At 42.4% G+C, this 13,503-nt stretch overlaps 1 long non-coding RNA gene across 1 annotated transcript in view; it reads right to left on the bottom strand.

Annotated features, from left to right (window-relative positions):
* The window catches only part of LOC133407840 (uncharacterized), a 57,090-nt gene extending 49,165 nt beyond the window's left edge, over positions 1 to 7,925 (bottom strand). The window contains exon 1 of the long non-coding RNA XR_009769219.1: positions 7,660 to 7,925. This is a non-coding gene — a long non-coding RNA (uncharacterized LOC133407840). The remainder of the gene's footprint in view (positions 1 to 7,659) is intronic.
* Between the last annotated feature and the right edge of the window lie 5,578 nt (positions 7,926 to 13,503).

The raw sequence follows: 13,503 nt of genomic DNA, 5'->3' as shown, positions 1-13,503 counted from the left end.
GAAAAATGTTACTAGTAAGACACAGTCATTGTATTAGTGTGCTAAATTGTTTGACTATTGAGGACAAAGAGCTTACAAGTACATCGATTTTTAGATGGAAATTAAGGATCTCAAATAAATGCTTAAAGAGCTTTAAGGAAGGCTGCTTAAGCATATATTCGATCCCTCTGATAAGGAGGCCACTAGTGCGTGACACATGCCTCGTACTTGGGCTTAGGAGTGTTACTCCTGTAGGACAGTGGTTTAACCAGTGAGGTTTGTAGTAGTTACTAGTAAGCTTAAAAAATGTGCTAGGAGGCCAAATGTGACTCTAGTAGTGGGAAAAAAAGATTACTACAAGAGACAGTCGTTCTACTAGCGCGCTAAATTGTCTTACTAGTACAGTATATGAAATAAATGCTTAATCTCATAACTAGGGCTGGGGGAAAAAATTGGAGTAAATCGACTAAGTGGACTTCAAAAATAGATAGATGCAGAATTTCTGACTCGGCCCCCCAAAAACAAAGAAGAAGAAGAAGAAAAAAAAGTTTCAGCCGGAACCATGTTCACGGCAACGGAATCAGTGTTTCACAAGAGCATTTATCGTAGACGTACACAGTAATGGAACACTGATAAACTTTGCCATAAATGACAGACGAGAGTCTGTAAGTGATTTTTAAGACGATATTAGATTTGTAATGTGCATATAACATGATGTATGAGTGAGCTGAATAATGGTAATCGCTAACGCGCTAATGCTAATCGCAAATGCTAACCACAAATGCAAACCGTTTTTATTTTTTTCTGTCTCAAATTCTGTACCCAGTTTATACCATACACTCAGTACCAACATATGCAGTTCAAGGATGGAAGTCCAGCCCTCTTAAATGTGAATAAAATGCATGTTATTAGTGAAAAAAAATTAAGAAATAAAGAGTTTATTTGGGCGTGGGCACCGATTACTTGACCCGGGGATCATCTGTAGGATAATCAATTCTAAAAAGACTCGATCATGACAGCCCTACTCATAACACCCCGATCATCAACAGAAATACCTAACAAGAGGAGTAGTAAGACCTCAACCGATAATAAACGACTTATTTGTGCACTGCGCTCATTGTCTAATGAGGCTAAAAAGCACACGAAAGGACATCAGCGCGGCATTTCTTCATGATTATTTTTGCTCCTCGAGGTCCTTTCCGAGACAATTCACTGGGGCCAGATTAGGCGAAAGGCTCCCATTCAAACATTTGCTATATGACGCGTTAAATGGACAAATAAAATACTGAAATTGCACGAACCACTGTGGATTCGGTGGCGATTAAGCAGAAATTGTCTCGGGATGTGCCTTTGCTTCTGAGTCACTGAGTAGTATTCTTGTTTATCACAGGGACATTTGTCTTTGTGCAAGGAGGTGGGACGATTCCCAATTCCACTGTAAGCGGGGGGGCTTCTAAAGTCAAACGCAAGACTTCCGTAAATATTTGACAAGCCCTGGCGTCAAGGATTAACTCGTGTTTTGCTTTTTCTTTGGATTTTTATTCAAAAAGAAGATGCGGCTTCAAGTAAGAGAAGACATACACTAGCTGTAACAGTGGGAATCTTGAAACTGTTACTGCTCATGGTGGGGGGGGGGGGGGGTCGAAACAGTGTCAGGAACTGTCTGGGGTTCCACCACATTTGCACAGGATATGTGTGATCGGGTAAAGCCTAATGATAAGATTCAGAGAACGTGGAGAAATCTCTCAGCAAGGCTGAAAACCAACAATGAATACCCATGACGTTCGATCTCTCAGGCGGCACTGCATTAAAAACTGGCACCATTGTGTAGATGATATTGCCACGTGGGTTCAGGAACACTTCAGAAAACCATTGTCAGTTAATACAGTTCGTCACTACATCTACAAATGCAAGCTAATTAAAACTCTACCATGCACAGCGAAAGCTATATTTTAACGACACCCAGAAATGCGGCCGGCTGCCTTCTCTGGGCCCCGAGCTCATCTGGGATGGAAATTGGAATAAAAAAATTGAAATAAAGATGGTCTAAAGCCACCACAGAAAGGGAGAGAAAATGATGGTAATAGTAACTCTATTACGTCATATGAGAAAAATAACCTAAACAAAAAAACAAATGGGAGGTTGGCAATCATGTTTAAACTCTACAAGCTAATCTCACATTTTGAGTTAACTTCTGAGCTTCTTTTCATTTTGACGAATGCATCCTGATAGGTGCCATTTGTTTTCCACAAGCACAACTAGCACCAGATGGAATCTGAATTTTAAAAAAAAGAAAAAACAAAAAGGCGAGCATCCACAGGATTAAAAGTGAATGCATGCAAGCAGCTCCCAGTGAATGACACTATCAAGCACCTCTTGACGACAATCAGTTTAAAAACCATTACGGGCTAATTATGCCGCTCATTATTTCCTGTGTATCTTTTGAATCGTTGCCATGTTCACTTTCTCCCTAAAAACAAAAGGAACTTTCTGAGGTTTTTTTTTTTCCTTCTTGTTTGGAAGAAAGTGCCGAGTTGTCACTTTCTGCTGTGGCCACAAGCAAAGCAGCCCTTCTTTTGTTTTAACCCATAATTGAGATCCTACTAATCTAGCCTCGTTTATTAAAAAAAAAAAAAAAAAAAAAGCAGACTCTTTGTCAAATTCATTAGTTTAAGATAATATTGTCAAAATGCACAATTAATGTCCAGTGCAACTTTAATTCATTAATTACCAATTTTTTTGGGAGCATGATTAATGCCACTTGGTCATTATCTGCACTCTCTTCTAAAATGATGATGTGATGTTTTCCACTCGGATTGCCTTGGCTTTTTGGGGAACTCCAAACGGACTTAGCTTGTTAATTAGAAGGGGTAATTTATTAAAACCATCAAATAAGGAAACAAACAAGCTTAATAAATCACATTGCGCCATGATGTGGAATAGAGCTGTGATTTAAGGGGGAAATGACAAACGTCTGTTGCATGCCAGCTTGGCTCTTGATAAAGCAGATAGCGCTCATCCATTTGGTTCCCAGTCAAGGTCTCATTAAAAGGGAGGCCTAATTTAATTAAGAGTTAGCCATCGCCCTCTAAATATATTAATTACCTTGAGCGTGGTGAGATGAGCGGGCCGATTATGGCACATTTCATTAGAGCTTAGAGACTTGTGGGAGGGAGAGGCAGGAGGTGGGCTGTGTTGACAGCATAATGGATGGCCCCGGAGGAAATTGGTCACCTTGCGCCGGGTTAAGCCGCGAGAGGTGAGCTGGAGGACAACACAGGTGGGTGAGGAGCTCCCGGACGTTAGACTAGGACTTCAAGCTTTACAGTAGAGTGACACACACTAACCCCCCCCCCCTCCCCCCTCCCACACGCACACACACTATAATGCAGATTCTTAAGTGATCCATTAATTTTTTTTAGGGATGTCCAGATCACATTTTTAAGCACCTGAGTCCAAGACGCTTGTTTCTGACGATACCGAGTCGGGATGCGATACAACGGCAATGCATTAAAGGTCCCGTATTTTGCCAAACCAACGTGCTCTAGTATTTGAGATGTACAACCCCAATTCCAATGAAGTTGGGACGTTGTGTTAAACATAAATAAAAACAGAATACAATGATTTGTAAATCATGTTCAACCTATATTTAATTGAATACATTACAAACACAAGATATTTAATGGTCAAACTGATAAACTTTATTGTTTTTAGCAAATAATCATTAACTTAGAATTTTATGGTTGCAACATGTTACAAAAAAGCTGGGACAGATGGCAAAAAAAGACTGAGCAAGTTGAGGAATGCTCATCAAACACCTGTTTGGAACATCCCCCAGGTGAACAGGCTAATTGGGAACAAGTGGTTGCCATGATTGGGTATAAAAGGAGCTTCCCTGAATTGCTCAGTCATTCACAAGCAAAAATGGGGCGAGGTTCACCTCTTTGTGAACAAGTGCGTGACAAAATAGTCGAACGGTTTAAGGACAATGTTCCTCAACATACAATTGAAAGGAATTTAGGAATTTCATCATCTACGGTCCATAATATCATCAAAAGGTTCAGAAAATCTGGAGAAATCACTGCATGTAAGAGGCAAGGCCGAAAACCAACATTGAACGCCCGTGACCTTCGATCCCTCAGGCGGCACAGCATCAAAAACCGACGTCAATGTGTAAAGGATATCACCACATGGGCTCAGGAACACTTCAGAAAACCAATGTCAGTAAATACAGTTCGGCGCTACATCCGTAAGTGCACCTTGAAACTCTACTATGCAAAGCAAAAGCCATTTATCAACAACACCCAGAAACGCCGCCTGGGTCTCTGGGCCAGAGCTCATCTAAGATGGACTGATGCAAAGTGGAAAAGTGGTCTGTGGTCCGACGAGTCCACATTTCAAATTGTTTTTGGAAATTGTGGACGTCGTGTCCTCCAGGCCAAAGAGTAAAAGAACCATCCGGACTGTTATGGATGCAAAGTTCAAAAGCCAGCATCTGTGATGGTATGGGGCTGTGTTAGTGCCAATGGTATGGGAAACCTACACCATTGTGAAGGCACCATTAATGCTGAAAGGTAAATACAGGTTTTGGAGAAACATATGCTGCCATCCAAGCAACGCCTTTTTCATGGACGCCCCCGTCTTATTTCAGCAAGACAATGCTAAACCACATTCTGCACGTGTTACAACAGCATGGCTTCGTAGTACAAGAGTGCGGGTACTAGACTGGCCTGCCTGCAGTCCAGACATGTCGCCCATTGAAAATGTGTGGCGCATTATGAAGCGACAACGGAGACCCCGGACTGTTGAAGAGCTGAAACTGTACATCAAGCAAGAATGGGAAAGAAGTCCACCTACAAAGCTTCAACAATTAGCGTCCTCAGTTCCCAAACGTTTATTGAATGTTGTTACACAGTGGTAAACATGACCGTGTCCCAGCTTTTTTGGAACGTGTTGCAGCCATAAAATTCTAAGTTAATGATTATTTGCTAAAAAACAATCAAACATGAACATGATTTGCAAATCATTGGATTCTGTTTTTATTTATGTTTAACACAACGTCCCAACTGGGGTTATAACATTGTCTCTGTGGTACCTCACATGTGAAATATGAATTAAAATTGTCCACTCATTCCTGAGTTCCAGACGTTTCTCTGCCCTGACGCCTATCTACGTCACTAGCGAAGATCTCCGTCTTCCCTTTTATATTCCCGAGCCAGCGCTATCAACATAACAAACACGTGTGCTCTCACAAGTGGGTCTTGGATACGGAGGCAACCAATAGGAGGAAGGGGGCGGTCTTAGCCAAATATGGACAAAGCGGATACAAAACTGTGTCAAACAGAAGTAACTGTCAGAGGGGCCTTTTCTCGACACTTGTATTACAAAACCACGGTGTTTCTTTAAAATGAAATTGACACTTTTAGACTAAGTCCATGTTAGAGAGTCACTCTATGGAGGGCTAAATAGGCAAAAGATGGGACCTTTAAGAATAAAATGAGAGGACATCTAAATTTTCTCAACTGTTTATTTGAATAAAGGTATCCCAACATACCTTTTCATGTGGCTATAAGTCTTGTGCAGCATTACTTCAAACCAGGTAAACAAATAAAATAATTTCAAAGCATAGCAGTGGTGCAGGCGGCACAGGTGGCCGACTGGTTAGAGCGTCAGCCTCACAGTTCTGAGGACCCGGGTTCAATCCCCGGCCCCGACTATGTGGAGTTTGCATGTTCTCCCCGTGCCTGCGTGGGTTTTCTCCGGGCACTCCGGTTTCCTCCCACATCCCAAAAACATGCATTAATTGGAGAATCTAAATTGCCCGTAGGTGTGACTGTGAGTGCGAATGTTTGTTTGTATGTGCCCTGCGATTGGCTGGCAACCAGTTCAGGGTGTACCCCGCCTCCTGCCCGATGACAGCTGGGATAGGCTCCAGCACGCCCGCGACCCTAGTGAGGAGAAGCGGCTCAGAAAATGGATGGATGGATGGAACAGTGGTGCAGCCAGTGTGGTAGCACCAAATTATGGGCCCCCATACATAAGCTTCCAAAAACCGATGGATAACTGTTCAACATCCATACTTTCAGAGCCAAAGGCAGAACTACGGCATCCATCACGTAGCTGCAGCATGCTGATGATAACATCCCGGTGGCCAATTAAGAGACCTCAAGTGCAATCTTGAGACCCTTGCCAAGGCATATAAGCAGCCTTGGTCGGCCCCACAAAATAGAAAAAGACCCAGATCCTCTACCAGCCACCGCCCAACATAAGCACCACTGCTTCATCCCCAACTACCTGAATTGACAACACCAGACTGGAAAATATGGACCACTTCACATACCTTGGCAGCCTCTTCCAAAGCCACCATCGATGAGGAAATACACCAATGTCTCATCTGCACTAAAGATTCAAGATTCAGAAGAAGGATTGTTTTAAAACTGCGACCTCCAGACCAGAACAAAAATTCTGGTCTTCAAAGCGGTGGTGCTACCCATCCGACTAGTCCTGGACCACGTGCACCAGGCAGCTGAAAGTACTAGAAACATACCATCAGTGGTGCCTCATGAAAATCTTCAAACTCACAAACATCAGCATCTTGGAGGAGGCCAACAGTTTCCACCATCACTGCGATCACGCAAATCCAGCTCAAATGGCGGCTTGTCTTTCGCCTACCAAAACAGGTCCTGTATGCTCAGCTCCATGCAGGACAGCATGCCCAAGGAGGCCGAAAGAAACAGTACAAGGACAACGTCCAAGTAAATTTTAAACTGCCACGTAGACCCTGAAACCTGAGAGGCCAGAGCAGCCAACAGAGCGACATAGAAATAGCTTGTCCGAGAGGGGGCTGCACAATTTCATATCAAACACAGCTGCAGAATAAAGCGCATTTCCCCAGAAAAGGTCAAATCCACGACCCCTACCAAAGTATGCGGCTCCTAGATCAGCTTTTACGCCTGCCTGAAGACCCACAAGGACCAAGAAGGAGGACAGTCATACCTGTCTCCGAATGACCGACGATGATGACGGTGCGTGTGCGAGACAAAGGAGAAAAATTGTTTTTGTATGTAAAAATGTTCCTGCTTTGCATTAACTGACATTCAGCATCAAGTCATAGCAGCATGTAACAATAACATTTCGTAGAAATATCAATCTATACTGTATATAATAATATTGACATAAATAAATAAAAACATTAATAATATTCTTTACAATTATTTAAGGATGACCTACCGTATGGCGTTCTCATGTGGTCGAACACATTTGAGCACTGTATAGATTATTATAAATTAACATGAAGAATCTCAATTATCATCATATTCAGTGCAAACCACAACAAACATTCATTCATTATCTACATCTGTGTTACTGTAAAAGCTTTTATAAACTATTTGATTTGTGTTGATCGATATGCTCCAACCAGTGCTTTAAATTGGCTTCTTTATCTTATTTGTGTACATTTTGATAGTGACTCTTTAGACCGGAAGTGTATCATTAAAATCTTTTGTTTTCGTATATAGTTCAACTGATTTTTCCACGAACTAACAATTGTCATCAATAGTGTTTCCTCCCATGTAACCCAGCAATGCAAAAAAGACAGAGCTCCTCCGCACTGACTCCCCTAAATGCTCCCTCCCTCTTTTCTTCTCCTCCCCCTCTGGCTAGAAAAGTAAGAGCACTCACCAAGCAGCGACTGGTTGCACGATGGCTGCCTTTCCTATTGTTAGGACACACTTTCCAGGACAGGAAGAAAAAGTGGCGACATCCACAATCTGTGAGGCCAGGCCAGGCCAGGCCCGACCGGGCGAACGACCGGGCAGACGGCCGGGCCTGCGGGTAGAAAAAGAGACGAGTCGGCCGGTCCCGCACTACCGTGCAGCTGAGCCCTCGCCGCAGCTCTGTGAGCCATTTCATTCAGTCAAGATTGCTTCATACAAAAGTTGACAATGCACCAGTCAAGGCCATTGTTGATATTCAACATTTTTTAAATAGCTGAGCAGAATAGACAACATGGCAGCCTGCAAAACTTGGCCGGGGAAAGTGACCCGGAGCTTCCCAGAGGCTTTGCCACGGCGTGTGTGAGCAAGAGCCCTATTGTGTTACCCCCCCCCCCCAAAAAAAAAAACCAATTTAATAAATAAATAATGCATGAAAGCATTTAAAAAACAAAGCAATCTGCATATGTGTATGGCAAGCCGATTGAGCATTTATTCAATATCCTTGATATTCAGCTTAAGGTCCATGTACTAGTATGCTCTTTGTCTTCACAAGTAAGAAAATTCAGCGCACCAGTAGAATAATTGTCTTAAAGGTGACTACTACTACTTCCCACTACTGGTGCCACTTTTGGGGTACTAGTATGTAATTAAACCTTATTAGTAAACCTACTGTGCTACACTCCACTGCAAAATAAAGTACTTAAAGGACTGATGGCATCGAGATGGCCTATATTTCACTAACAAGTTCTCTTTATGTATTTTTTGCTCAAGAAAATGAAGCGGCAGTCATTTTCAGCAAATAACGCAGACATCGCCGGACGCTAGCCGTGCCCATCAAAGGCCGACGCCACCACTGTACAAAAAGCCTTTAGCGTCACAAAATCAAACGCCCGTGTCACATCACCTTCCCAAACTCTTTTTCAAAGATGAACGATGTAATCAATACAACAGTGAGCTGAAAAAACATGTGAATATGGATGCAATTGAATCTTATCGCACTTACCTCATGTGCTGCCTTCCTTGTGCAACAAAGCATTACAGCGATCAAGTTTAATAAACAAGACTGCTCAACTGTATATAACTTCACTATTTTCACTCATTACTGTTTTGTCTAAAGAAAACATTCAGACTTTCAATCGAGGTGACAATTACGTCACAGAACAAGTACTAATAAGGAAATGAGCTCGTCTTCTGCTGCTGACGTCAACAGGCTCACTATGAACAAACTATACAAACTATACAAACGTTTGTACATAAATGGGTGTATTCAGTCGATAGATTATTCAACATAAACAAACCACGGTCACGTGAGGCTCATCAATCGTATTCGTTTGCACACAAAACTAAATAATATGCGAGCATAAACTGGCGTGGCATCATTCACGGGCAAAACAAAGCGCAGTAGCACTTTACACAAACAGTATAAGTTATTAAATGCATATGTCTATAGTGGCATATTGCGACTTCCAGAGTATATTCTTCTTTTCATACGTTGCTACAAAAACCCAAATAAAAAGCAACAATCCTTTGATGCTTGATGAAGCAACCGCTCGCATGATGTCATACAAAGGCCGTTCAAGCGCTCATGTTTTGTGTGACTTTCGTATAAAACTTTGGGTCAAATTCCAGATCTTTGAAAAATTGTCTATTCACGACAGGAATGTAATCTTCACACAAAGTCTACTAAATTCTCCCTTGGGCTTATTAGAATGACCAACCTAACAAACCTCACAAAATTACAGACTATGTCTATGCGTGCCCGAAAAGGGCCACGAACAAGCTGAAAGGGTCGTAAAATCAAACATGGTCTGTGGGAATGAAAGAATTTTATGAATGAGTGGTGTGCGCTAGCCACAGGAATGCGTGTCGGCCAGCCGTCTGGCCATCTGTTTTGCTCACATTGCACGTGAAGATGATCCCGCTAATGGGGTTGTCTTTCTGTCATTATGCAGCTGACAACCAGTGCAGATTGATATGGACATTTAAGAACATTGTGAGATGAATACTTACTAAGATTTATATACTTTTGATTTTCAAGACGATCTGAATGGATATTTAAGGAGATTTATATGGACAGCGCGACGTTCGTGCCTATATGTGCATATGTGCATGTGTGTGTGTGGGTGTGAGTGAGAGAGAGAAAGAGAGAGAGAGAGAGAGAGAGAGAAAGAGAAAGAGAGCGAGAGAGAGACAGACATTATGTGTGTGCGTGTGTTGTGTACGTGTGTCTGTGTTTTTTGTGTGTGTGAGAGAGAGAGAATATGTGTAGGAAAGAGAGTAGGTGTGAGAGCGCGAGTGTGTGTGTACTGTCTACGTGTGTGTCTGCATGTGAGAGAGAGAGAATATGTGTGAATGTGTGTGTGTGAGAGAGAGCAAGATACATTAGGTGTGAGTGTGTAAGTGTGAGAGAGATTATGTGTGAGAGCAAGAGGGTGTGAGTTTGTGTGCGTGTGTGTGAGAAAGAGATTGTGTGTGTGTGTGTGTGTGTGTGTGTTTGTGTGCATGCATGTGTGTAAGAGAGCATTTCAGTTGTGTATGAGAGTGAAAAAAAATATTGATGAATGTGAGAATGTTTTAGTAGTGTAAATGGAGGAAAAAATATTTAGCATTTCAGAAGATTGTCTCATAAGTAGTATGAGAGTGTTTCAGGAGTGTGCATGAGACCAAGGGACTACTTGTGAGTTGAACACTCGCAGGTTTGGGCACTCGTAAGTCAAGGTACCACTTATCATCTGGATGACTGTAAAATTACTAGTGCGTCATGTCGGCGCAATTTTTAATAAAGCCCCAGCCTGCTGGTTAACGTTGAAACACGAAGCAAACAAAGTGCATATTCCTCGACTGGCCGGCTTGTCGCAACAGGAGACAACGAGGCAGGCCTGAAGTCGGAGATGTGTAATTATGCGGATCGGGCAGAAATTACAGCTGTGGGAAGGAAGGCCGGCCCGGCATAATCTTATAGGTGTGTCAGCACTTGGCTGAGAGACAGGAGAGGGGACTGAGGGGTGCGGGTGGGGGACCTGTGGCGTTCTTCCTGGAAACCCAACATCGGTGCCACCCATCGCACACTATTAGCTGCCATCAAAGCTCTAATTTTACTCTAGCATTACACACCGCCGCCTGCACCCCCCACGCACGCCCCCTCCCTCCCACCTTGTACTTCCATCCCTCCTTCCTGGTGTAGCCTAGTGGGAAAATGACATTCAATCCAGCGTATTCAGGCCAAATTGGCAAACGACAGCTCTTTGCCTCTCGGATTTCAGGAAGGAAAAAGGTGCTTTCGCCCTTCTTGAACATCACTCACTGCGAGCATTTACATGATCAAGAGTCCTGTAATTTAGACCGGGGTCACCAACCTTTTGGAAAGTCAGACCTACTTCTTGGGTACCGATTAATGCGAAGGGCTACCGATTTGATCAAAACTTTTTAAAATAACATATTTGCTCAAGGTCTCTTCAAATATGTAAATAAATAATAAATAAATAAGAAGTAAATAATAAATACCTAAATAATTAATTACATAACAATTTCCAATGATGTCCCCTTATAAACTTTTCTGTGACTCTACTAGTCTCTGTCGCAACCAAAAGGTTAACGTTATTTTGACTGTGTACTCTACTTTCAACAGGAATGTAGAATGTTTATACATATTTATTTGTATTTACTGTCTTTATATTTGCTTTAATTTTGCTTTGTTTTACTCTGCTTTCCTCAGCCAAGTCAGTGTTGCAAATGAGAATCTACTGTATTCCCAATTTCCTTACCTGGATAAATAAAGGTTAAAAAAATTTTTTTTGCCACACACCGCCGATCGGGAAGAGACCGGGCGCAGTTAACCAGTTTTTGTTAACCAGCCGCCCAATTTGAATGCTACTCTTACCCCTAGAGTATTTAGGGGTAACACACCACATTTTTCAGATTTATACTGGCTTTAAACTGTAAATTATTTTCATGCCCCTTCACAATTATGTGTTACTTTGGGGTTTGTAAGGTCAAAAAATATGAAAAAAGGGATATGATTTATCTTTCAAGGTAGTGTAATTCAGTGCAAATAGCAATATGACCCCCCCCCCCCCACACACACACACACACACACGCACACACACACAATCCCCAGCTCCTTACAAAAATGTTAATTAATGTTACATTCTTCTGGGGGAGCTGAGCGCCTACTCCACGCCGGCCTAATGAGTGGGAGACAGGTACGTCTTCTCCCAGGGTTGGTTAATAAGCGCCACGCAGTGGGCACATCTTTTTTAAAAAAAAAAAAAAAAAAAAAGTGTGGGGGTGGGCTTGAGGGGGTGCTTCCTGTGGCCTAATCTGAAGAGACCCCCCTCAGAACACTCACAATGGGCCGGAGAGCTCATGAAAAGGTTTGTGCCTGAAACGTGCTCATTTAAAAGAACAGAAAAACGGCTTAGTTGTATGCCTGCATGGCCACCAAGGAGGCTTGCTGCTCAGGTTTTCATTAACAACCTTGAGATGTAAACTTGGGGGCTGAATAGGCCTACTGCACCCACAAGAATATATCTCATCAAAAGTTGTTCTTTTAAATAGGTGGAAAGTGCAATTTCTGTGGAAATTGCGTGTGGATGTTAAAGAGCTGAGGCTGGACTGAAAATGCTGGGGTCAAAGTCCGCGCTTACACCGATGCTTCCTACCAGACAAAAAGCCTTTCATACTTCACAACTGTGCTTACATCATCTCTGTTAAACTCACTGTAATAGGTAAACGCAGTGTAATAGGCCAAAATAAATCTGGACCAACTTACCTTGCCTAACCCTTCTGCACCAGAGCACAGTGATCCGTTTTTAGCAAAACAGGCACAATTAAATGGATCTAACCACAATATTTGTAATCGTTATTGTCTAAAACAAATCCAGGCTTTTTTTTATCTTAGGCAACATAATGCCACGCGGCTCCAGTGTGCGGAAGAGGCAGAGTTTTTTAACACGGGGCTTTAAATGTGTTAATAATGCATAAAAATAACAGATATTGTGGGGACAGCCCAATGATTTGCCCAACAGCGACAATATGCAGCAAAGCTCAGTTTTGAGCTTTGTGACAAAGGCTATGAATATTTAAAGCAATTTCATAGTTTATTATTCTTAATAGATATGCAAAAGTTAAAAAAAAAAAAAAAAAAAACTTTTCATGTTGTCATTACTGAGTGTGTACTGTGTGTAGAATTTCAAGGGGGGGATGGAATGCATTTATTCCATTTTCAAGTCTATAACACAACAAAATGTGGAAAAACGTCCTGATGCACTGTAGTATTCTCACCAGATAAAAGGTTAATGGGGACAGAATTCCGCTTCCACATCGAGTGTGTCCCCACCTGGAAAAATGCTGACGTCGTTCATTGACAACTTTTTTCATACATAATTTCCAGCGCTGTGTGGTCCCCCCGGTTCTGAAAAGTAAATAAGCACATTAGCTGTTTGAATGCAGAGAGGCCCCGAGAATCAGATTCAAAGATGCTGAAGAATGAATGCCCCGTGTGAGCATGCGGCGGCATAAACACAGATTGAGGCGCCTATTGGAATTACCTGGGTGAGATAATGCCGCTGCAATAGATTAACTTTCAGCTCTTAAATGCAACAAATTTAGGCAATCTTGTCCCCCTCCCCCTCCCCGCCTAAAAAACATGTCGCCGTGTGAAAAGGCCTCCCTCTCGCTATCAGGAGGCGGCGGCCCCCCCACGCGCAGATGCAGCTGGCGAGGCGCGTGGACTGTCAAGATCTAGTTATAAAATAATTGAATTTTCATATCAGAGGAGAGCAGAGTCCCAGCAGACAATAGGAGTGCT

Source organism: Phycodurus eques, chromosome 9 (assembly GCF_024500275.1).
Source record: "Phycodurus eques isolate BA_2022a chromosome 9, UOR_Pequ_1.1, whole genome shotgun sequence".
NCBI classification, from domain to species: domain Eukaryota; kingdom Metazoa; phylum Chordata; class Actinopteri; order Syngnathiformes; family Syngnathidae; genus Phycodurus; species Phycodurus eques.
The sequence above is the reverse complement of the archived record's forward strand: the minus strand, read 5'-3'. Positions and strand labels throughout refer to the sequence as shown.